Source organism: Balaenoptera musculus, chromosome 3 (assembly GCF_009873245.2).
Source record: "Balaenoptera musculus isolate JJ_BM4_2016_0621 chromosome 3, mBalMus1.pri.v3, whole genome shotgun sequence".
NCBI lineage: Eukaryota > Metazoa > Chordata > Mammalia > Artiodactyla > Balaenopteridae > Balaenoptera > Balaenoptera musculus.
In genome coordinates, this window is record NC_045787.1 from 27,361,804 (window position 1) to 27,385,320 (window position 23,517).

The following is a 23,517-nucleotide window of genomic DNA, read 5'->3' on the forward strand; positions in this document are numbered from 1 at the left end:
AAACACCCCACGACCGCAAACGACTTTGGACGTTAACCAGAAATGCATACTATTCAGGATCTCATCCGTCCTAAACCCTGGGGTCAGAGCACCGGTGGTTTCCATTAACTTCAGGTGATGATGATGAAAGATCCACGGGGGAGAATCCCACGATCCGTCGAAAACTAAAAGCAAGCCGCGGACGCCCAGGGCGCGCGGGCCGGGAGTACCTCCCGCAGGTCCGGATCACCTGACTCGCGGAATTTGGGGCCGCGCGGGGTGGAAGGGGAGGGGAACGGTTAGCACCTCCCTTCCCGCTCCCGCGGGATCCGGGTCGGCGGGGGCCGGCGCCGGGCGGCCACGTGGTGGTGCTGCCCCCGCCCCGCCCCGCCGGCCCAGCCCGGGAGCCGCGGCGCCCACTGACCCCCGCAGCGGGGGAGGAGGAGGGACCGAGGCGCAGGAAGCGGAGCAGGAAGCGAGCCCGGCGGCCGCGTTTTCCTGGGGAAGCGGCGGGCGGGGTGGCGCAGCCAGCGGGGCCCGGGAGCCGCCGCCGCCGCCTAGATGGGGTGAGTGCGCGGCGCCGAGAGTCGGGAGGCTCCCCGGAGCGGGCTCCCGGCCTCCGGTCCCCGCCTTTGTGTCTGGGGTTCGGACGAGGGAGGCGGCCAGGAGGCGCGGACGGCGCGCCGGCGGAGTGGCTTGGCGGGGTGGCAGCGAGGGTCCCGCCACCCGTCCCTTGTCCCCGCCGGCTGCCCACTGTCTGCAGAGGGCAGACTGAGAAACACAGGAAGAGGAGGATGGTGGGCGTCAGAGCAGAAAGGGAGGACGAGCTAAGTTAGGAGCGGGGTTTTCTCCTCCCGGGCCCCGCGACTCGCAGGCCGGCTGGGGCAGGGGTGGGTGCGGCGGGAGCGCGGGTGGGAATGAATGACCAGTCCCCGGCGGGGCGTTCTGAGTGCCCCGCGTCGGCTCCCTGTCCCACCTGCCTGGCCCGCCTGCGTCTGGCTCCCCCCGCTCCCCGCTTCAGGGCTCGACCCGCCTCCGCGCTGAACTTGGAGGAGCTGGGGAGGAAGGCGCGAGCGGGAGACTCGGAGGGCTCGGCGACCGAGCGTCCGCTATTGTTCTTTTTCTGACTCCGGGAGCCCTCCGCTGGCCCAGGGGTGCTGGTGGGGCCGCTCCGGGCCTGCGACTGACCCCGCTCCCCGTCCTGCCTTGTCCTTTTCCCCACCGCAGCTCCGAGGAGGGCCGGGAGGAGAGATGCTGGAGTTCGGGCAGCTGGGACTTTGGGGGGAGGGAGGATGTGGAGCCGCGCGCGAGAGGGGCGCCCGCCCGCCATCTACCCCAACCTCTGCCCAGGAGGGTGGGTACCCTCCCTAACCCACCCTCCCTTCGCTGCTGGCTCGGCAGGTTTTTGTGCCCGCGGTTTAGTTTCTGCAGTTTGCAGAGTACATCTGCTAACCCCGGGCTCACGCTCTCCTTTGCGTTTGGACCTCGTCCCCCGCTTTTGTGGAGGGGGGTGGGCCTCAGAGCCGGGAGAGACAGCAGACGCGGCAGACGCAGCCCAGGGGAAAGTAGAGGCGCTGCAAGTGATCTCCCAGCGCCTGGGCTCTGTAGCCAGGCTTGGGCTTCTCCAAGGAGCCCAGCTCAGCGCAACTTTGTTTCCAGTGATTGGGGCACATCTGCGGGCTCAAGGCCGCTCACCTGAACCAGCGGCTTCCCTTGGCCACAGGCTCACAGGTGACTTAGATGGGTTTCTCTTTTCCTTCCGCGGGAGGAGACTACCGAGCGCCCTGCCAGTTCTCTGGAGAATGTCATCTCAAGACCGTCAGGGCCTGGCAGAGGGAGGAATTGATTTTACTGATCGGTGAGACTTAAAAGAAGCTCATCTTAGCGAGGAGAGTCTCACCTCCTTGAGGTCTGAACAAAGTTGGAAAAGAGAGAGTGTATCACAAGGAGGCTGGATTTTGATTGCTCTGTCCCCAGCCTGCAGAGTCGTTGTTTACAGGTGTGGCTGGGAATTTTATTACTGATGGATGTAATCAGATCATCCTTTCTTAATGATGCTTACTTAACCAGTGTCATATTTTTCCCTTCGGCTTGTAAGATAATAGATTTTATGTGAGGAAATTTATCCAGTTCTTGTAATTTTTAACCAGTGCTCGCAGAACTTGGATTGGGAGAGGTGCTCCCATTCTGGGCTGTCTCCATTCATTGAAATGCTTCAGTAATGAATGTATTGTATCATTTACACTCCTTAGATGTGTTTTTATGGCTTTTTGGGGGGAGGGAGGGAGGGTTATAACCCTGATGAAAAATCTTATTACTATTATCTGTGAAATTGAAATAACGTAATGGATGCTGGGCCCTGGAGATTCAATGGGGACGTGATGTAGTGCCCCTGCCTGCTAGTAGTGTATCTGACAATGAAGCTCTGTCTCCAGACTGCCACTTGCATAGCATCTTTGAGGCAGGCACACCTAGTATCACTTACCTTTTAAAGGTGAAGAACCTGAGCGTTGCAAGTTAGGGGAACTCGGCGTTGGAGTCACTGGAATGTGATGAAGGAGCTTTGTCTGTCTCTCTGTTCCTTCCTTCTAGCCTTCCTTTTTTTTCAAAATAAAAGTATGAAAAATTTCAAACGTACCTAAAGGGAACATAACATAGTAAGGCTTCCATTTTTCCACTACTTATGTTTGAGTTGCTAATCTTTCCATATTTGCTTCATATCCCCCCCACCCCCCACAACCCGGCCCTTAAAAATAAACTGTAACTGAAATATTTTATCCATCCTTCCTCCTCTGCCTCCATCCTCAGGTAACCACTAATGTGAAGTCAGTCTACAGAGTGCCCAAAGGTGTTTGGTACTTCGGTATTACATATCCGCAAACTGTATCCGAGAGCTTGTGTGTTTAACATTTTACTTAAATGGCATGATTCTATATACACACGGCTTGCATTTTTAAATTTGTCATTATGTGTTTGAGGTACATGTAGATCTTATTTACTTTAGCTGCTACAGAGAATTCTAGTGTATGAATAAATTATAGCATACTCTTTTCCTCACCAAGAGAAAATTTGCGTTTCCGGTTTTTCACTGTTACACTTTTTCTGCAGAGGACAGTTGATCTTGCCCACTTTTTTACTGTAACAGTGCTGCAGTCAACATCTGAGACATGTTTCCTTGAGTAGTTTCTTTGTTACACACCTATACATTTGATTGCTGGGTAGTGAGATCTAGGTAATGATGCATTTATTATTCCTTCCTCAGCAATATGTAGGGTGTATGTAGGGTCTCTCTTGGTTATTTGCTGAATGAAAAGTGAAATTGATCAATTTTTAGCTCTAAGAGTGTTAGTTGGCTGGATTCTTTAGTTTTTTCAATTAAAAAAAAATAAGAGTGCCTCTTAATTATAAAGTTGGAGCATGAGACAGAAGTGTGGGGCTGAGTTTGGGATACTTGTGCTGAAGCCTTTTCTTCGCCAGTCACTGGTGGTGTAACCCTGGATTACTCACTCTACCTTCTCTTCCTCATTTGTTCAGACTTGGAAAGATTAAGGGGCTTGAGTATGCATTTACAAAAGCACATTCCTGCTCTAAGTGTGTATGAAAATATGGCTGTGTTCATGACATTTTGCCCCGAATTGTAACCTCATAATCTGGAAGCAGTTCAAGGCATTTAAACCCATTGGTTTCCTCATTATTCCTTCAAATTGCCAGGCACACTCCTGTCTCAGAGCCATTGCATTTACTGTTCCCACTCTCTGGACTGCTCTTCCCCTAGATGTCTCCAGGGCTGTGCCCCTCAACCCTAAGGCTGGGTCATGAGTTCCTCACCCCAGGGACAACATTTCAGCTCTTCACTTAGACATCACCTTCTCAGCCCATCTTCCCTGGCCGCCCCCTTCCAGCATGTCCTGCTGCTCTTTTCTCCTTTATTTATTTATTCAGCCATTTATTTATTTATTTATTTATTTATTTGACCAGGGGTCGAACCCGGGCCCCCAACAGTGAAAGCACCAGTTCCTAACCACTGGACACAGAGAATTCCCTTTTCTCCTTTATTTTCTTCCATGGCACTTAATTGCCTTCAAACTTGCCAGAAGTTTGTATTAGTTTGGTTCATAGTAGTAGTATGTCTGTCCTTACTAGAATATGTGCTCCAGGAAGACAGGGGGTTTGTCTCTTTTTGTTTACTGTTGAATCCCTAGTGTCTAGAACATTGTTGACGTACCGTAAGTACTCACATGTTTGTTGAATGAAAGAATTTCATGCTTTTTTGTTGTGATTTTTCTACTTAGAATTTCTCCTAGCACATATTGGATATCCTAAATGGTGCTGGCTCTTCTCCCAGCTGTAATTGAGTGCCCCAGATGTCATATTTACAGGTTCCATCAGGATAAAAACACAGGTTCTTATACACAAAGCACTTTATTTAAATCTGTGTGATCTATCCCACAAAGCACTTGTGTCTTCATATTTTTCTGCAGCATTTACCTAAACCTGAATTCAGAAGAAAACATAAGTAACACGGTGCTCAGAAGCACACCCATCTTTCCGTTTCTTGGTACCTTAGCTTTCCCACATTTTAAATGTGGAAGATGTATAAACAAGTGATGTTCATTCTCCATTCCATACAGGATCCAAACAGACTAGAAATGGTCTCGAGTAACACCCACCACACTGAATTTCTAAGAATAGAAAGTGCATTTCTCAGAATTGTTGCAGAGGGTTTACTCATCATTGCTCTGATTTTGTGCATTCATCCTGAGGTGTTGTTTTCTTTTTTCTGTGGTTGGGGGGAATGGTGACCTTAATCTGAAGATCCAGGAGAAACCAGTATATATAGTAGTGTACCCAGAAATACTTAAAAAACTGTCACATCATAAAATCCTTAACTCATGGTACTGAAAACATTCACTGTTAGTGCCGTGCATTATTTTGCTAAAAGCCAACTGGATTTCCTCTATGTAGGAGAAATGATGAATATAGGAGTTGACAAAACAAAGCTGAATATATCAAAGGCCTCTTGGGTATGTTTTAAATAGGTGATAGGGAAAAGGATTCTAGATTTTTTTTCCCCATTATTTATTTATATAGGTATATGATACTGATGGTATCCTTTTAAAAAAATCATTAAGATGCTGCATGATTTAGAGATTATTTCTTTTTGTTTTAGTGCTACCCACGAGCTGAAAAGTGTTGGTTTAATGAAAGAGAAATGTTGTTAATCAAACCTCAGTTTCCCAACTCTAGCCATCTACAATGAACAGACTGCTTTAGCCTTTGATATCAGACTCACTGGTTATTAGTCAATTTAGTCAATATTTTAATAAGTAACTGTAACTGTACAGACTTAGCCATTTGTTTTAAAACAAAACATTTTTCTCTTTGAAGTGTGCCTCATTCTTCAATCTTATATTGTGTCCAATAGAGTATCTGTCACATAGTAGGTGGTTAACATTGAACTACACCACACACACACACACACACACACACACACACACACACACACACACACACACACACACACACACACACACACACACCCACACACACCCACACCCACCCACCCAGGGCCATAAAGTCCTTAAGGGTGGTCATCAGATACTGAGCTTTCAGAGTCTAGAAGAGAATTTAAACAGTAATCAAAAGGCCGAGGAGTAGAGGTAGTTAGCAAAATGCTAAGGTTGAAGTTCAGAAGATGTAGTTCTCCTTTCTCGGGCAAGTCACATCACCTCTCTAAGCCTTGGTTCTCTTACCTATAGTTAAGAAACCCCTTTCTGCCCTATCCACCCTTTGGAGCAGATACTGTGTCTTAACTGCTTCACCAGCTGGTTTTGTGTGATGGGTCTCACCTCATTTAACCTTACCTGGGACCTAGTCCAGTTCTTTCTGTAGTAAATGGCATTCACTGGAAATAGTGTCTTGCCTTATAAATTCCACAACCATTGGTCACCCCTGGGTGAGGGGCAACCTTTGGGGAGTTCATGGCTTATCCATCCCTGCTTCTAAATGAACGGAATCCAGTTGTGAGAAAAGTTGATTGCAGTCCAAGAAGTGTATTCTACAGTGGAAGAAAATATATACTTTTTTCCTTTATTTTTTTCTTAAATTGACATTTAGTGAACACCAAAGTGTATCATCAAGTAACCAAACATAAGCAATTCATCCTCTACTATATCAATTTCCCTCAAAATCAATTACTACTTTTAAACCTCAATTCAACTTTTCTTATCCCTGTTAAGTATTGCAGTTGGTAAGAGCAGTATCAGTCTTTTGTTTTTTGTTTTTTTCTTTGCTTACTAGATGAATTCAGTTTGCTGAATCCAGAATGTTTTCTTTTTAAAGAGCTACATGATTCTAGAATTAACAGCCCAGCAGCATCTCTCTCTTTTCACTTTCACTACGTCTGTCCAGTTCCCTTTGCTGGCTGAAGTGACAGAAACCCAGCCAGGAAAAAAAAATCTCTGGCAGAGCTCACTGGTGGGGAGTAAAAGGCTGAGCAGCTTCCTTTGCTCCAGGGCAGCACAGAGTCAAGTGTTTTCCTCCAAGAGGAGTTCATTTTGCAAACCGAGGCAGGCCATCTAGCAGTGATTCTTAAATATTTTTGAGTCAAAGATGGACACTTTTGCAAATTGGATGCAGGTGTTGGACCACTTTTCCTAGGGGGAAATTCACTTATATGAAATGATGCCGTACATTTGTAATCTTTGTCAGTTTCAAGAGGTTCATGGAAGTCCCTGTGTGAAGCCCAATTATGAACCTCTTTGGAATCCCCGGGTTAACCCAAGATCTATTGAATGTACCTAGAAAATCTTGTTGCCTTTGTCCTGTTTACCTTTAACAGCCACCTTATAAGGATCAGGAGTACAATGACAGGGGGTCTGTTTTCTATCATGTGCCACTGTTCCCCAGACCTGACAGCCTATCATACATGAGTGAAAAGTAATAATTGTGGGTTTTATACCCTCAGTAGGAAAACCAGTCTCTAGTTGCTTTACTAACCAGTCTACATACCACTGACCATTTTTAGGAACTATTTCTATTGGATGCAGTAAGATGCTATTTAGAAGTAATAAAAAGCAAACCTGTCATATGACTATTGCGCAGAGATGTGATGGATTCTAAGGCTGGGTCATGAGTTCCTCACCCCAGGGACAACATTTCTTGGTCTAGCATTGGACCTGTACCGTTTTCTGCTTTCCAGGTGGCAGCAGTTTCCTCCCTTTGCTGTTGCAGGAGGGAACTGAGATGTGCCTGGGTCCAGCCCACGACACTTCTAAGCTCACGGGGGTCGATCTCTGACTGCTCAGCCAGGTGGGGGGAATATCCTGACTGGCTCTCTGTTCTGTGCTTCTCATCTCGGCCTCCTAGCCTATGGGGCTGCCTCCAAAGGGACTCGAGGAAGACAGGGCCACGTTTCCTAGTTGGGGAGCTGGCCCTCAGCTGGAAGCCTGCTCTGCCAGAGGAACTCGCCCTTCTGTGGGAGGCAGCAGGTGCTGGGAGAAGGTACTGCTATCGTCGACCATGCTCAGGAGCTTGTCTGTCCCTCCATCTTAGGTGACATTCTCCATCTCTTCAGCCAATAATGGGGCCAAGAGGGATGCGGGCCTACCTGTTACAGGGTGAATGATGCAGGTTCTTTCAACGAGTTGGTTTAATTGAACTGAGCGCCGTCTTGGCTCCAGTCACTTTGCTCCTAGGCTGGCAGCTTCCGGAGGTGCGGGCCGTCTCACGCGGTGTCCGATCCCCCTTGAGCGGCACGTGTTGGTGGAGTCATTGGGCGGTAGACAGAAGGTCCAGGGATGAGCAGCCTGCCTGCCTTCATGGAGCTTCGAGTTTTAGAGGTTAACACATTCTCACTCCACTGGGGCACAAGGCTCCAGTGGTGGGAATGGGATGGCGGTGGGAACCCATTTTACAGCGGAGACTGAGGTCTAGGGAAGAGAAATGACCCCTTGGAAAGTGGCACAGTCAGTAAGAGGCAAAGCTAGATGTGAACCTTAGCTCTGGCTGCTCTTGGCACAGGGCTTCTAGGATGCTGTCCATTTCCGTTTCTCTCGGATGTAGACAGTGACCTTGGGAGCCCCACATGGAGCTAATGATAATTGTTGTCCGTGAAGAAGACTGGTATAGACTTGGACAAGCTGTGTTGGAGACTAGTGGGGAGTCCTGGGTGGGGCAGATGGCATTGAAAATGCCATCTGATGGTTGGAAAAGGAACTGGAACCCAGTCCCCTAGCATCCTGCTGGGTGAGACCCACATAAACAAATCTATTTGTCAAGCTTTGTCAGTGAGTTAACAAGTTCTATGCTGAGCCTCCTAGTTTGATGAGAATGCTCACATAACTTGACCATCGCCTCCTACGAGAGTTGACCTGCTGGTGACTGATCGCTTTTCAAAAGTGAACGGGAGTGCTAACTTTCGGTGCATTTTAAAAAAAAATTTAATTAATTAATTAATTAATTAATATATGGCTGTGTTGGGTCTTCGTCGCTGCACGCGGGCTTTCTCTAGTTGCGGCGAGCGGGGGCTACTCTTCATTGTGGTGCGCGGGCTTCTCATTGTCGTGGCTTCTCGTCGCAGAGCACGGGCTCTAGGCGTGCAGGCTTCAGTAGTTGTGGCACGTGGGCTCAGTAGTTGTGGCTTGCAGGCTCAGTAGTTGTGGCACATGGGCTTAGTTGCTCCGCGGCATGTGGGATCTTCCCGGGCCAGGGCTTGAACCTGTGTCCCTTACATTGGCAGGCAGATTCTTAACCACTGCGCCACCAGGGAGGCCCCCTCGGTGCATGTTTTGACCCACAGTCATTTCACTGGTGGGAGAAGCAGCCTGTTCTCAGTAGCCCCCTCCCAGCTACCCCAGAGGACGTGGGAACTGGTGAGCCACAAGGCTTATGGACTGATGGGTTGCTTTTTCTTTCTTCCTTGCCAAAGGCAGCCAGAAGAAAAACACAGTTGACCCCTGAACGGTGAGGGGGTGGTTAGGGGGATTCCCCTTCCCACCAAGTTGAAAATCCATGCATCACTTCTGACTCCCCCAGAACTTAACTTCTAATAGCCTACTGTTGACCAGAAGCCTTAATGATAAGGTAAACAGTCGATTAGCACATACTTTGTATGTTATGTATATTATGTATTGTAGTCTTACAATAAAGTTAGCTAGAAAAAAGAAATGTTAAGGAAATAGTGTAAGGAAAATACACTTACAATACTGTACTGTATGTACTGATACTGTAAGTTTACGTTGTCTGTTTATATGATGAATCGTCTGTCAGTATCTACATCGGGATTGTCTTATGATACAAAACGCTGTAGATGTTATGCGTATTACTAACACTAGACATCAAAAATGAAAAGATGTGAAAAAATTCATATTTATAGGAACAAGTGGCCATGTGATTGCTTTATGTTAGCCTAGTGTAGTCGATACAATTGCTTCATGGTAGTGTAGCCTATACACTAATGAACGAATCTTGATAAAATTTTATGATATATGGTATTACAGTCACATTAATAATACAGTATTGGAAACATCTTTCCATTTTTTAAAAAACCACTTACCTGTGATGATAGGCTGATATGCAGATTCTCCAGTTATGAGAGACAGAGGCATACTCTACAGTAATATAATTCTTTGACAGCAAAGTTACAAAACAGTAAGAAAACGAACACATTTATTTTATATTAAATATCACTCACGTTATGCCTATGTAAGGATGGACTAGTATCTATACATTTTATGCATTCATGACATACCATTTAAAATTTTTTTGTATTTCTAGGCTACACGATTCATTGGTGGGTTTTTTCAAATTGTCGCAAATCTCCCAAAATTTTTCCAATCTATTTATTGAAAAAATGTCACATATAAGTGGACTTGCACAGTTCAGACCTGTGTTGTTCAAGGGCCACAAATATATGTAGGGCCCTGAGGTCCCGCATTGAACCATGTCAGGAAGGCCTCGCCCAGGGCTGTGTGGGGAGTAGTCTACCATTCTCTCTCAAGCTGAATCTTATTTCAGGCCCAATCCACATTCGTCATGGATGCAAGCTGCTTCGAATACTCTCAGAACCTTCTTGAATCTTTGTTTAAAAAAAAAAAATCCTTAATTTTCTTTGGGGCTGTATCAGTTTTCTCTTTTGAGAAAAAAGTTTCACATTTCTTTCCTATGAGCTTTTTTTAAATTGGGAAAAACTTGAAAATATAGGCATGGAAACCAACCCATATCTGTATACCATCTGGGATTTCCTAGGAGGTTTTTTTTTTTTTTTTAAAGAAACAACTCATTTCTGCCACTAACCTTCTGTATACATCCAGTCAGCAATCTTGATCATCTCCTCAGTAATTAGATTCTTTCTATGCTATACAACTGTACACCATGTTGGTGTGCTGTTTGTTGACTTTTTCTATTGCTTTTCCTCTGGAGTCTCTCAAAGCTAGAACAAGATTTCTTCAGAATGACTCCTGTCCCAGCCTGTCTCCTGGCCAATCTGTTGACGGCTGTTACTGTTTGTGCCTTGTTTGGCAACAAGCTTGCTTTCTTCTTCTCCTTTAAAACAACCCCTGATTATTTTAAGTGCATACTGCTAGGAACAAAGCGCGTTTGATTCTCATTACATTGCAAGCGGGTGTTTATATCCACGGTGGCAAAAGAAACAGAAAGAGTAGCTCACCCTATCCTGGTGATATCTGAGGTGGCAGCCTGCCGGCTGCAGGTGCTTCTATGTGTGGCTTCCAGAACAAATGTCACCTGCCCCCCCCCCACCGCCCCATTACTGTCTTGCTGGTGATTGTTTTAAGATACACTTTTATTATGATATTGGTGCTTTTAATTGTCGTAAAGCATTGTAGTATTTCATTGTTTTATAGCTTGGAGAGAGGTGTTATACAGGACATTAGAATAATTTCTTAAGGAACAGAAATGTCCTAATGATGGGGAAGCATCTAAATATCTCGAAGTTCTGCTCCTCCATATTGTTGCTAAACTGTGGAAACCTCCGCCGTAATCTGTAGTTTGCCAGCTCAGCTGAGTATAAAAATAGCCACTTGACTTGTCTGTAATTATCTTTACATTTTCTGTTATTGACTCGGTATCTGTAGCAAAGCTATATGGAAAAGGATTTTTCTGACTGGTGAGTTCATTAGATTTATTCATTATGCATATGCTGCATATGTTAAAATGACAAAGAAATAAAAATGCCACCTTTCCCTGGAATGTTGTGAGGACAGCCAGCCAGAAGGAATGCCTTTTTTCATATTGGTCCATTCAGACTTCCTAGGGGGAGCTCTGTATGTGCCAGTGGCCGATCTGAGGACTGTTCCACCTTTAAAGACAACTAAATTTTTTTGAAGTTGTAAAACGGTTGGTTTGTTGGCCAGACTTTTTTTTTTTAATTACTAGTGTTGTCTAATATGCAGCCCAGTGTTGTATTTTGGGCTTGGGAGCTGAATCTGAATCCAGCCTTCTCCATTTTTAAATTGTGCCACTTTGGCTAAGTAAACTTTCTTGGCTGCAATTTCCTAATCTTGAAACTGAGAATAAAAGCAATAGCATCTAATTTCAAAGTGGTGTGAGCATTAAATGAGATAATACTCACTTACAATTAAATAGTAAAAAAAATAAAATAAAATTTTGGAAAATAAAATTTTGCAAAATAATAATTTAAATAAATGATAGCTATTGTGGCTGTTATTACTATTGCTAATGTTATCATGTTCCTTATCATCCTACCTCTGAAGAACTGCTGATAGATTGGCCAATATGATTGTACCTGCCATTGTAATCTATAGCTATAAAGACGGGTTGCCCCCATATGTCACTGAAACACATCTGCCGGGCATCTTCTGTGTAGTTCAGAACTATGTTTCCCTGTGTTATCATTCCTCCATTTAGTCCTTCTTTATATCCTTGGGTAATGTGGACAATGTAAAGACACATTTCCTTTAATCGTGACCAGTCCTCTTCCCAACTGTATTAACAAATTCCTCAGTCTCACCAGACAACTTGCCTTGTTTCAGTCATCATCTAGGCACAGAGCAGTAACGTAGTGGTTAAGATGAGGATGGTGATACTTAGAATGAAGAAGTTAAATTCCCTGTTGAATCCTTTGGAAAATTGTCCAACTGTTGGTAGAGAAAAATAGATATGTTTTCTGAACCATATATAACAGAGTAATAGTTTGCATAGAAGTCTGTCAGTTTTGAAATAAAATTGTTGATTAATCATTCCTTCTTCATGTGGCAGAGTGAATCTTTTAAACTAACTTTCAACCATTATCAGCTTGCAGGATTTACTAGATCTAAGTTTTATGATTTGGTAGTAAGTGAATATTAAACATGATAACATGTACATTTTTTCTTAATTTTGTGCCTGCCTTATAAGTAATAAGAAAATGCTGGTATTGTTAATTGGATGCTGTCATCAGTCCTTGAAAGGAAAATCTAAATCATCACTGCCTAATAGAATATAAGCAAGCCACAAATACAAGCCACCGTAAGTCATTTAAAAGTTTCTAGGGCTTCCCTGGTGGTGCAGTGGTTGAGAATCTGCCTGCCAATGCAGGGGACACGGGTTTGAGCCCTGGTTGGGGAAGATCCCACATGCCGCGGAGCAACTAAGCCCGTGTGCCACAACTACTAAGCCTGCGCTCTGGAGCCCTTGAGCCACAACTTTTGAGCCTGCGTGCCACGACTTCTGGAGCCTTGCGCCTAGAGCCCGTGCTCTGCAACAAGAGAAGCCACCGTGGGCTTCCCTGGTGGTGCAGTGGTTGAGAGTCTGCCTGCCAATGCAGGGGACACGGGTTCGAGCCCTGGTCTGGGAAGATCCCATATGCCGCGGAGCAACTAGGCCCGTGAGCCACAACTACTGAGCCTGCACGTCTGGAGCCTGTGCTCTGCAGCAAGAGAGGCCGCAATAGTGAGAGGCCCACGCACCGTGATGAAGAGTGGCCCCCCGCTTGCCACAACTAGAGAAAGCCCTCGCACAGAAACGAAGACCCAACACAGCCATAAATAAATAAATAAACAAATACTTTAAAAAAAAAAAAAAAAGAGAAGCCACCGCAATGAGAAGCCCACACACTGCAACGAAGAGTAGCCCACACTCACCACAACTAGAGAAAGCCCGCGCGCAGCAACGAAGACCCAACACAGCCAAAAATAAATAAATAAAATAAATAAATTTATTAAAAAAAAATTTCTGGTAGGCACAAAAAGGAAAGTGAAGCAAATGAAATTAATCGTAATAATTTATTTTATCTAGGCTATCCAAAATACTATCAACATATATTCAGTCAACCTATTAATGATATAGTTGACATTCTTTTTTCATAGTAAGTCTTTGAAATCCGTTGTGTATTTTCCACTTACAGTTCATGTCAGCTTGCACTAGCCACGTTCTAAATGCTCAGTGGCCACGTGTGATTAATGACTACAGTATTAGACAGCACTGGTCTAAGTAATATGTCATTGTAGGTCCTGTAACCCCAGTAACCACCTGACACGTAGAATGCCCTCAATAGATGGATGCTTGATTAAGTTTCCCTGCATCTCTACCCAGTTATCTGGAATTTTGCCCTTAGCTTTCAGTGTTTCCTTAGAGAAGTACAGTAGCTCAAAAGCTTCATCACAAACTGATTACACATGGAATAATGGATATTTGTGTTCTTGGTTTACAAGTCTGTCTCTCTCTGCTTTCATGCAAATGCATTCATCTACATGGGCCTATTTTTCTTTCTTGTAGGCAGGGATTGTGTATGGGCCCCATTTCTACATCCCCTATGTACTTGGCCCAGAGTTGGTATTCAGTGTATATGAGTAAATAAAACAGTATAAGTTTCTTATTTTTCCTCTTAAATTGCAAGTTCTTGAGTAGGCACGATATTTGTACTCTGTAGACCCTCGTAGGATCACGTGCAAGCTATGTGAGTTTGTGGATATGTGTGGCGCCCAGGGTTGGGGGGAGAGTGTTTTAAATCTTTGTAGCAGTTGATAGAAGCATTCCCCATCCTTTATGCTAATGCTGTTTTCTTCTTATCCCTAAACACAACAAAAGCGTTGAAAATTGAAAGGTAGAAGGTCCAGGGTATCAAATTCAGTCAACAGGAGTTCGTGTTCACTGGGCAGGCGGTTCTAGGCCCCTCACAGAGCCCAGGCATGGAGCAGTCTGGAGCTTCTACTGGAAGGGATCTGGAAGGCTTTTCCATTTGCGCTGCCAGGACAGTAGTGTGGCAAATCCAGGTTGGCATAGCCCCTGGGGAGTGATGCCGTGGTGACTGAACCACTGTGTTGGGCTTCTCTTCCACGTGTCTTGTTTAGAATAAATTAGCATGAGTGAGAGGGATATTCAAGGATTAACTGCTCCAAGCATTATCCTTGGGCCGCGAGGTCTCCTGGTCCAGCGTTGCAACCCCCTACTCCAGGGCAGCTCCCCCGCTGTCTGCCCCTCTCTCCTTGTCCCCAGCTGTCCTGAAGTTTCCTTCTTCATCCTTAGCCGCAGCACTGGGTCCCTCCAGGACCCAGCTGTTTGGATGGCTTTTTATTTCATGAGGGTTTTTAAAAGTCTAATGCTATTCATTTCCAGTTACTCATGATTGTTTTCCTTGTTGGCTGGTTCCTGTAGGAGAGCCAAAGAGCTATTCATATTTTCAGGATGGAAGTAGCCCAGAAGGTGGGGCTTGCTGGCCAGGTCTTCTGTGGTGAAGAAAGAACGGAGTGCTTGGAGGTGGAAGTGGGTGAGGCAGTGCTGCCAGATCAAGGAGCACCTAACAGCCAAACAAATGAGTGATCAATATGCCCTCCCTAACCTGTGGGTTCCGAGGGGACCTCATAGGTCCCCCCATTGTATTCAGCCCAGTTAAACTCTGGAGAGTGTGTATTTCAGTTCCGTAGGTTCATGAAGTGAATTGAGCTACTGACTTCAGAAATGAGCAGAACAGACAGAAAAGCAAGCTGCAGCAGTGCTGCTGAGGTTCCAGGCTCCTCTTTTATGGCGGCATCTGAGGTGGCATCTCAGGCATTTTGTGCCTGAGCAAGATCGACTAGGTGACAAGGCACCAAAGGATTTGTCAGTACTCTTAGATTGCAAGTGACGGAAGCTCAACTTGAACTAGCTTAGGAAAGAAGGGGGAGCGCCTTGGCTCATGTGATGCCAAATCCTGTGCTAAAAGGGTGTCAGGGCCTCTGGGATCCCTGGAATCAGGGGCCTTCCTGGTTCCCTCCCTCAAACCAGCTTTCTGCGCTCGGTTAGGATTGAGTCTTGGGCAGCCGCCAGGCTCACATTTTTCCAGTTTCTCTGCCAGAGAGGAAGGTCTTGTCTTCCCTTTTTCTTCCCCCTTCCACTTCCTTCTCTTTTCCCTTCCTCTTCTACTTCCCCCTTCTCTTTCCCCCTCCTCTTCCCCGCCCCACCCCCAGAAATCCCAGGGAAGGTGTCTGAATAGCCTTGCTAAGGACACATTCCCATTTCTAGGGAACAGCTACAGTCAGAATATAACCTGGTTGGAGTGGTGATGGGGAGGCAGGGGTAGGAGGACAGTTTTCTAGAAGAGGAGTTCAGAAGAAGGCGGGCACAGAGGATCACAGGTCAGACAGCGTGCATGGTAACACGTTATGTTAGAGAAAATGCGGAGACCTGCCTTCAAGTGAGCAGGGACCCCGTCCCTGTTGGACTAGAGATGAGACTATATGATTTATGAATACATGATGTTCGAATGACATCCAAACATGGTAGCTGGGGCAGCAGAAATAATCATCGTGCTCTCCATCTACTCCCCCACTCCTGCTCCTAGGGTATCAGAGTTCACAGAATCCATGTTATTAACTTATTTATCCCTTATTCTCAAAAGTATTTGAGGCACTGGATGACTGGGTGGGGATTCATCAGAACCATTGTGATCATCGTAAATGACATTTCCTACATTCTAGAATGTGGAGAGTCCAAGTTATCCCATTTTAAAACCGAGTCAAAGAACCGATGACGTCACGGTAAGCCAACATTTGGGAATCAAATATAACCATCCAGGGAGCTACCCTTTCACTCTAAAGATGTTTCTCACTACCTAACAACTTTCCATATGGACCTCCTTTTGACTTTTTGTATTTCGTCTTTTCAAAAACAGCTTCATTGAGGTATGATTTACATTCCACAAAATTCACCATTTTTAGTATACAGTACTGTTCAATTTTTAGTAAATTTATAGAGTTGTGGAATCATCACCACCATTGAGTTTTTTTTTTTTCCACACACACACTGTATTTTATTTTTACAAGAGATAAATAAACTGATACCAAGCATTGTAAATGGATGACCACAACAAAAGCAACAATGATTGCAATTACCAAACACGAAACACACTCATACTTTGTCATAATATTGACATTCAGTCCAGTAATCCTCCACTGTAACAGCTCCTTTACTTTGCAGTGAAAATTGATTTGTATACTTTTTGCCTCTGAGTCATTCTGGGATTTTTTTTTTTTTTTTATTCAAACAGAAAGTCACAAAAATTATAATCATCCTCATCAGTTCACTCAGTCCCATGTAATTAATTTTTTTTCATCTTGATCTTTTGTTAGCACTTTTATGAATTCATCAGTTTTCCATTAGAGTTCTGAAAATGCTTATTCATTCAGTTCAGCAGTATAGTCAGTTACCAGAAACCTGTACTTGTCAGAGTCTTTTCCATGAATTCCTTGAAGATGAAACCATTTTATAGGAACATTTTTGCAAAAGCATCAGAGTACACCCAGAACTCTCTGTAAATGACAAAAGACTTAAAAATGACCACGGTTAAAGATTTGATGAAAGTTCATAATAATGCAATTAACAAGGACATTTAGTTATTTCTGAGATATACATTTTAAAGTAATAACTAGAATTATGACTTATAACATTATACAAGAACACATAAGACTTTTAGAAATTTCATGTAATGTCTGAAACATTTATATTAACATATTTCCATAAAAATAACCCAAAGAAAGTTTAGTATTAGTTTTTTTTGTTTTTTTAATACTACAGGTTCTTATTAGTCATCAATTTTATACACATCAGTGTATACATATAAATCCCAATCGCCCAATTCAGCACACCACCATCCCCACCCCACCGCGGTTTTCCCCCCTTGGTGTCCATACATTTGTTCTCTACGTCTGTGTCTCAACTTCTGCCCTGCAAACCGGTTCATCTGTACCATTTTTCTAGGTTCCACATACATGCGTTAATATACGATATTTGTTTTTCTCTTTCTGACTTACTTCACTCTGTATGACAGTCTCTAGATCCATCCACCTCTCAACAAATGACCCAATTTCGTTCCTCTTTATGGCTGAGTAATAATCCATTGTATATATGTACCACATTTTCTTTATCCATTCGTCTGTCGATGGGCATTTAGGTTGCTTCCATGACCTGGCTATTGTAAATAGTGCTGCAATGAACATTGGGGTGCATGTGTCTTTTTGAATTATGGTTTTCTCTAGGTATATGCCCAGTAGTGGGATTGCTGGATCATATGGTAATTCTATTTTTAGTTTTTTAAGGAACCTCCATACTGTTCTCCATAGTGGCTGTATCAATTTACATTCCTACCAACAGTGCAAGAGTGTTCCCTTTTCTCCACACCCTCTCCAGCATTTGTTGTTTGTAGATTTTCTGATGATGCCGATTCTGACTGGTGTGAGGTGATCCCTCATTGTAGTTTTGATTTGTATTTCTCTAATAATTAGTGATGTTGAGCAGCTTTTCATGTGCTTTTTGGCCATCTGTATGTCTTCTTTGGAGAAATGTCTATTTAGGTCTTCTGCCCATTTTTGGATTGGGTTGTTTCTTTAATATTGAGCTGCATGAGCTGTTTATATATTTTGGAGATTAATCCTTTGTCTGTTGATTCGTTTGCAAATATTTTCTCCCATTCTGAGGGTTGTCTTTTCATCTTGTTTATGATTTCCTTTGCTGTACAAAAGCTTTGAAGTTTCATTAGGTCCCATTTGTTTACTTTTGTTTTTATTTCCATTACTTTAGGAGGTGGATCAAAAAAGATCTTGCTGTGATTTATGTCAAAGAGTGTTCTTCCTATGTTTTCCTCTAGAAGTTTTATAGTGTCTGGTCTTACATTTAGGTCTCGAATCCATTTTGAGTTTATTTTTGTGTATGGTGTTAGGGAGTATTCTAATTTCATTCTTTTACATGTAGCTGTCCAGTTTTCCCAGCACCACTTATTGAAGAGACTGTCTTTTCTCCATTGTATATCTTTGCCTCCTTTGTCATAGATTAGTTGACCATAGGTGTGTGGGTTTACCTCTGGGCTTTCTATCTTGTTCCATTGATCTATGTTTCTGTTTTTGTGCCAGTACCATATTGTCTTGATTACTGTAGCTTTGTAGTATAGTCTGAAGTCAAGGAGTCTGATTCCTCCAGCTCCGTTTTTTTCCCTCAAGACTGCTTTGGCTATTTGGGGTCTTTTGTGTCTCCATACAAATTTTAAGATGATTTGTTCTAGTTCTGTAAAAAATGCCATTGGTAATTTGATAGGGATTTCATTGAATCTGTAGATTGCTTTGGGTAGTATAGTCATTTTCACAATATTGATTCTTCCAATCCAAGAACATGGTATATCTCTCCATCTGTTCGTATCATCTTTAATTTCTTTCATCAGTGTCTTATAGTTTTCTGCATACAGGTCTTTTGTCTCCCTAGGTAGGTATACCTAGGTATTTTATTCTTTTTGTTGCAATGGTAAATGGGAGTGTTTCCTTAATTTCTCTTTCAGAATTTTCATCATTAGTGTTTAGGAATGCAAGAGACTTCTGTGCATTAATTTTGTATCCTGCAACTTTACCAAATTCATTGATTAGCTCTAGTAGTTTTCTGGTGGCATTTTTAGGATTCTCTATGTATAGTATCATGTCATCTGCAAACAGTGATAGTTTTACTTCTTCTTTTCCAATTTGTATTCCTTTTATTTCTTTTTCTTCTCTGATTGCTGTGGCTAGGACTTCCAAAACTGTGTTGAATAATAGTGCTGAGGGTGGACATCCTTGTCTCGTTCCTGATCTTAGAGGAAATGCTTTCAGTTTTTCACAATTGAGAATGATGTTTGCTGTGAGTTTGTCGTATATGGCCTTTATTATGTTGAGGTAGGTTCCCTCTATGCCCACTTTCTGGAGAGTTTTTCTCATAAATAGGTGTTGAATTTTGTCAAAAGCTTTTTCTGCATCTATTGAGATGATCATATGGTTTTTATTCTTCAATTTGTTAATGTGGTGTATCACATTGATTGATTTGCGTATATTGAAGAATCCTTGCATCCCTGGGATAAATCCCACTTGATCATGGTGTATGATCCTTTTAATGTGTTGTTGGATTCTGTTTGCTAGCATTTTGTTGAGGATTTTTGCATCTATATTCATCAGTGATATTAGTCTGTAATTTTCTTTTTTTGTAGTATCTTTGTCTGGTTTTGGTATCAGGGTGGTGGTGGCCTCATAGAATGAGTTTGGGAGTGTTCCTTTGCAATTTTTTGGAAGAGTTTGAGAAGGATGGGTGTTAGCTCTTCTCTAAATGTTTGATAGAATTCACCTGTGAAGCCATCTGGTCCTGGACTTTTGTTTGTTGGAAGATTTTTAATCACAGTTTGAATTTCATTACTTGTGATTGGTCTGTTCATATTTTCTATTTCTTCCTGGTTCAGTCTTGGAAGGTTATACCTTTCTAAGAATTTGTCCATTTCTTCCAGGTTGTCCATTTTATTGGCATAGAGTTGCTTGTAGTAGTCTCTTAGGATGCTTTGTATTTCTGCGGTGTCTGTTGTAACTTATCCTTTTTCATTTCTAATTTTATTGATTTGAGTCCTCTCCCTCTTTTTCTTGATGAGTCTGGCTAATGGTTTATCAGTTTTGTTTATCTTCTCAAAGAACCAGCTTTTAGTTTTACTGATCTTTGCTGTTGTTTTCTTTGTTTCTATTGCATTTATTTATGCTCTGATCTTTATGATTTGTTTCCTTCTACTAACTTTGGGTTTTGTTTGTTCTTCTTTCTCTAGTTCCTTTAGGTGTAAGTTTAGATTGTATACTTGAGATTTTTCTTGTTTCTTGAGGTAAGCTTGTATAGCTATAAAGTTCCCTCTTAGAACTGCTTTTGCTGCATCCCATAGGTTTTGGATCATCGTGTTTTCATTGTCATTTGTCTCTAGGTATTTTTTGATTTCCTCTTTGATTTCTTCACTGATCTCTTGGTTATTTAGAAACGTATTGTTTAACCTCCATGTGTTTGTGTTTTTAACGTTTTTTTCCCTGTAATTCATTTCTAATCTCATAGCGTTGTGGTCGGAAAAGATTCTTGATATGATTTCAATTTTCTTAAATTTACTGAGGCTTGATTTGTGACCCAAGATGTGATCTATCCTGGAGAATGTTTGTGCGCACTTGAGAAGAAAGTGTAATCTGCTGTTTTTGGATGGAATGTCCTATAAATATCAATTAAATCTATCTGGTCTATTGTGTCATTTAAAGCTTCTGTTGCCTTTTTTATTTTCATTTTGGATGATCTGTCCATTGGTGTAAGTGAGGTGTTAAAGTCCCCCACTATTATTGTGTTACTGTCGATTTCCTCTTTTATAGCTGTTAGCAGTTGCCTTATGTATTGAGGTGCTCCTATGTTGGGTGCATATGTATTTATAATTGTTATATCTTCTTCTTGGATTGATCCCTTGATCATTATGTAGTGTCGTTCCTTGTCTCTTGTAACATTCTTTATTTTAAAGTCTATTTTATCTGATATGAGTATAGCTACTCCAGCTTTCTTTTGATTTCCAGTTGCATGGAATATCTTTTTCCATCCCCTCACTTTCGGTCTGTATGTGTCCCTAGGTCTGAAGTGGGTCTCTTTCAGACAGCATATATATGGGTCTTGTTTTTGTATCCATTCAGCAAGCCTGTGTCTTTTGGTTGGAGCATTTAATCCATTCAAGTTTAAGGTAATTATCGATATGTAGGTTCCTATTGCCATTTTCTTAATTGTTTTTGGTTTGTTTTTGTAGGTCCTTTTCTTCTCTTGTGTTTCCCACTTAGAGAAGTTCTTTTAGCATTTGTTGTAGAGCTGGTTTGGTGGTGCTGAATTCTCTTAGCTTTTGCCTGTCTGTAAAGCTTTTGATGTCTCCATAGAATCTGAATGAGATCCTTGCTGGGTAGAGTAATCTTGGTTGTAGGTTCTTCCCTTTCATCACTTTAAGTATATCATGCCACTCCCTTCTGGCTTGTAGAGTTTCTGCTGAGAAATCAGCTGTTAACCTTATGGGAGTTCCCTTGTATGTTACTTGTCATTTTTCCCTTGCTGCTTTCAATAATTTTTCTTTGTCTTTAATTTTTGCCAATTTGATTACTATGTGTCTTGGCATGTTTCTCCTTGGCTTTATCCTGTATGGGACTCGCTGTGCTTCCTGGACTTGGGTGGCTATTTCCTTTCCCATGTTAGGGAAGTTTTCAACTATAATCTCTTCAAATATTTTCTCTGGTCTTTTCTCTCTCTCTTCTCCTTCTGGGACCCCTGTAATGCGAATGTTGTTGCGTTTAATGTTGTCCCAGAGGTCTCTTAGGCTGTCTTCATTTCTTTTCATTCTTTTTTCTTTATTCTGTTCTGCATCAGTGAATTCCACCATTCTGTCTTCCAGGTCACTTATCCGTTCTTCTGCCTCAGTTATTCTGTTATTGATTCCTTCTAGTGTAGTTGTCATTTCAGTTATTGTATTGTTCATCTCTGTTTGTTCTTTAATTTTTCTAGGTCTTTGTTAAACATTTCTTGCATCTTCTTGATCTTTGTCTCCATTCTTTTTCCGAGGTCCTGGATCATCTTCCCTATCATTATTCTGAATTCTTTTTCTGGAAGGTTGCCTATCTCCACTTCTTTTAGTTGTTTTTCTGGGGTTTTATCTTGTTCCTTCATCTGGTACATAGCCCTCTGCCTTTTCATCTTGTCTATCTTTCTGTGAATGTGGTTTTTGTTCCACAGGCTGCAGGATTGTAGTTTTTCTTGCTTCTGCTGTCTGCCCTCTGGTGGATGAGGCTATCTAAGAGGATTGATGGGAGGGAGTGGTGGTGGGTAGAGCTGACTGTTGCTCTGGTGGGCAGAGCTCAGTAAAACTTTAATCCACTTGACTGTTGATGGGTGGGGCTGGGTTCCCTACCTGTTGGTTGTTTTGCCTGAGGCAACCCAACACTGGAGCCTACCTGGGCTCTTTGGTGGGGCTAATGACAGATTCTGGGAGGCCTCAGGCCAAGGAGTACTTCTGAGAACTTCTGCTGCCAGTGTCCTTGTCCCCTCGGTGAGCCACAGCCACCCCCGCCTCTGCAGGAAACCCTCCAACACTAGCAGGTAGGTCTGGTTCAGTCTCCCCCGGCGTCACTGCTCCTTCCCCTGGGTTCCAATGCGCACAGTACTTTGTGTGTGCCCTCCAAGAGTGGAGTCTCTGTTTCCCCCAGTCCTGTCGAAGTCCTGCAATCAATTCCCACTAGGCTTCAAAGTCTGATTCTCTAGGAATTCCTCCTCCCATTGCCGGACCCCCAGGTTGGGAAGCCTGACGAGGGGCTCAGAACCTTCACTCCAGTGGGTGGACTTCTGTGGTATAAGTGTTCGCCAGTCTGTGAGTCACCCACTCACCAGTTATGGGATTTGATTTTACTGTGATTGCGCCCCTCCTACCATCTTATTGTGGCTTCTCCTTTGTCTTTGGATGTGGGGTATCTTTTTTGGTGAGTTCCAGTGTCTTCCTGTCGATGATTGTCCAGCAGCTAGTTGTGATTCTGGTGTTCTCGCAAGAGGGAGTGAGAGCACGTCCTTCTACTCCACCGTCTTGGTTCCTCCTCTCCCACCATTGAGTTTTAAAACACCTCTCTCACCCCCAAAAAGCCCTCATGCTCATTTGCAGTCCCTCCTTGTTACCATTCCCAGCCCTAGACAACTGTAATCTACTTCCTGTCTATAAATTTGCCAGTTCCGGACATGTCACAGAGATGGAATCTTACAATATGTGGCCTCTGTGTCTGACCTTCACTTAGCACAATGGTTTTGCGCCGCATGTATAAACACTTTGTTCCTTTTTGGTGCTGGAAAGTACTGCATTCCACTGTGTGGAAATGCCACATTTTGTGTACCTAATTGATGGATATTTCAGTTGTTTCCACTTTTTCACGATTATGAATACTGCTGCTATACATTCATGTACAAATCTCTGTGTGGACGCGTGTTTTCATTTCCCTTGGCAAGATACATAGGAGTGTAATTGCCAGGTTGAATGGTAAATTTATGTTTAACTTAAGAAGCTGCCAGACTGCTTGCCACAGTAACTGTTTGCTTTCCACATTTTGTATTTTAACTAGTAACGTTTGCAGGGTGGCCCTGTCTTTTATTTTTTAATGTAAATTTATTTATTCATTTTTGGCTGTGTTGTGTCTGCGTTGCTGCGCGCGGCTTTCTCTAGTGGCGGCGAGCGGGGGCTACTCTTCGTTGAAGTGTGCGGCCTTCTCGTCGCGGAGCACAGGCTCTAGGCAC

The 23,517-nt window shown here is 43.2% G+C and overlaps 1 protein-coding gene across 3 annotated transcripts in view; it reads left to right on the forward strand.

Annotated features, from left to right (window-relative positions):
- The first annotated feature begins 370 nt into the window (after positions 1–370).
- RAI14 (retinoic acid induced 14) overlaps positions 371–23,517 on the forward strand; it is a 149,907-nt gene continuing 126,760 nt past the window's right edge. The window contains exon 1 of one of the 3 annotated variants that reach the window (XM_036845762.1): positions 371–545. The gene's annotated coding sequence lies outside the window, so the exon portion shown is untranslated. The remainder of the gene's footprint in view (positions 546–23,517) is intronic. The other 2 variants (XM_036845763.1, XM_036845768.1) reach the window with 2 other exon arrangements.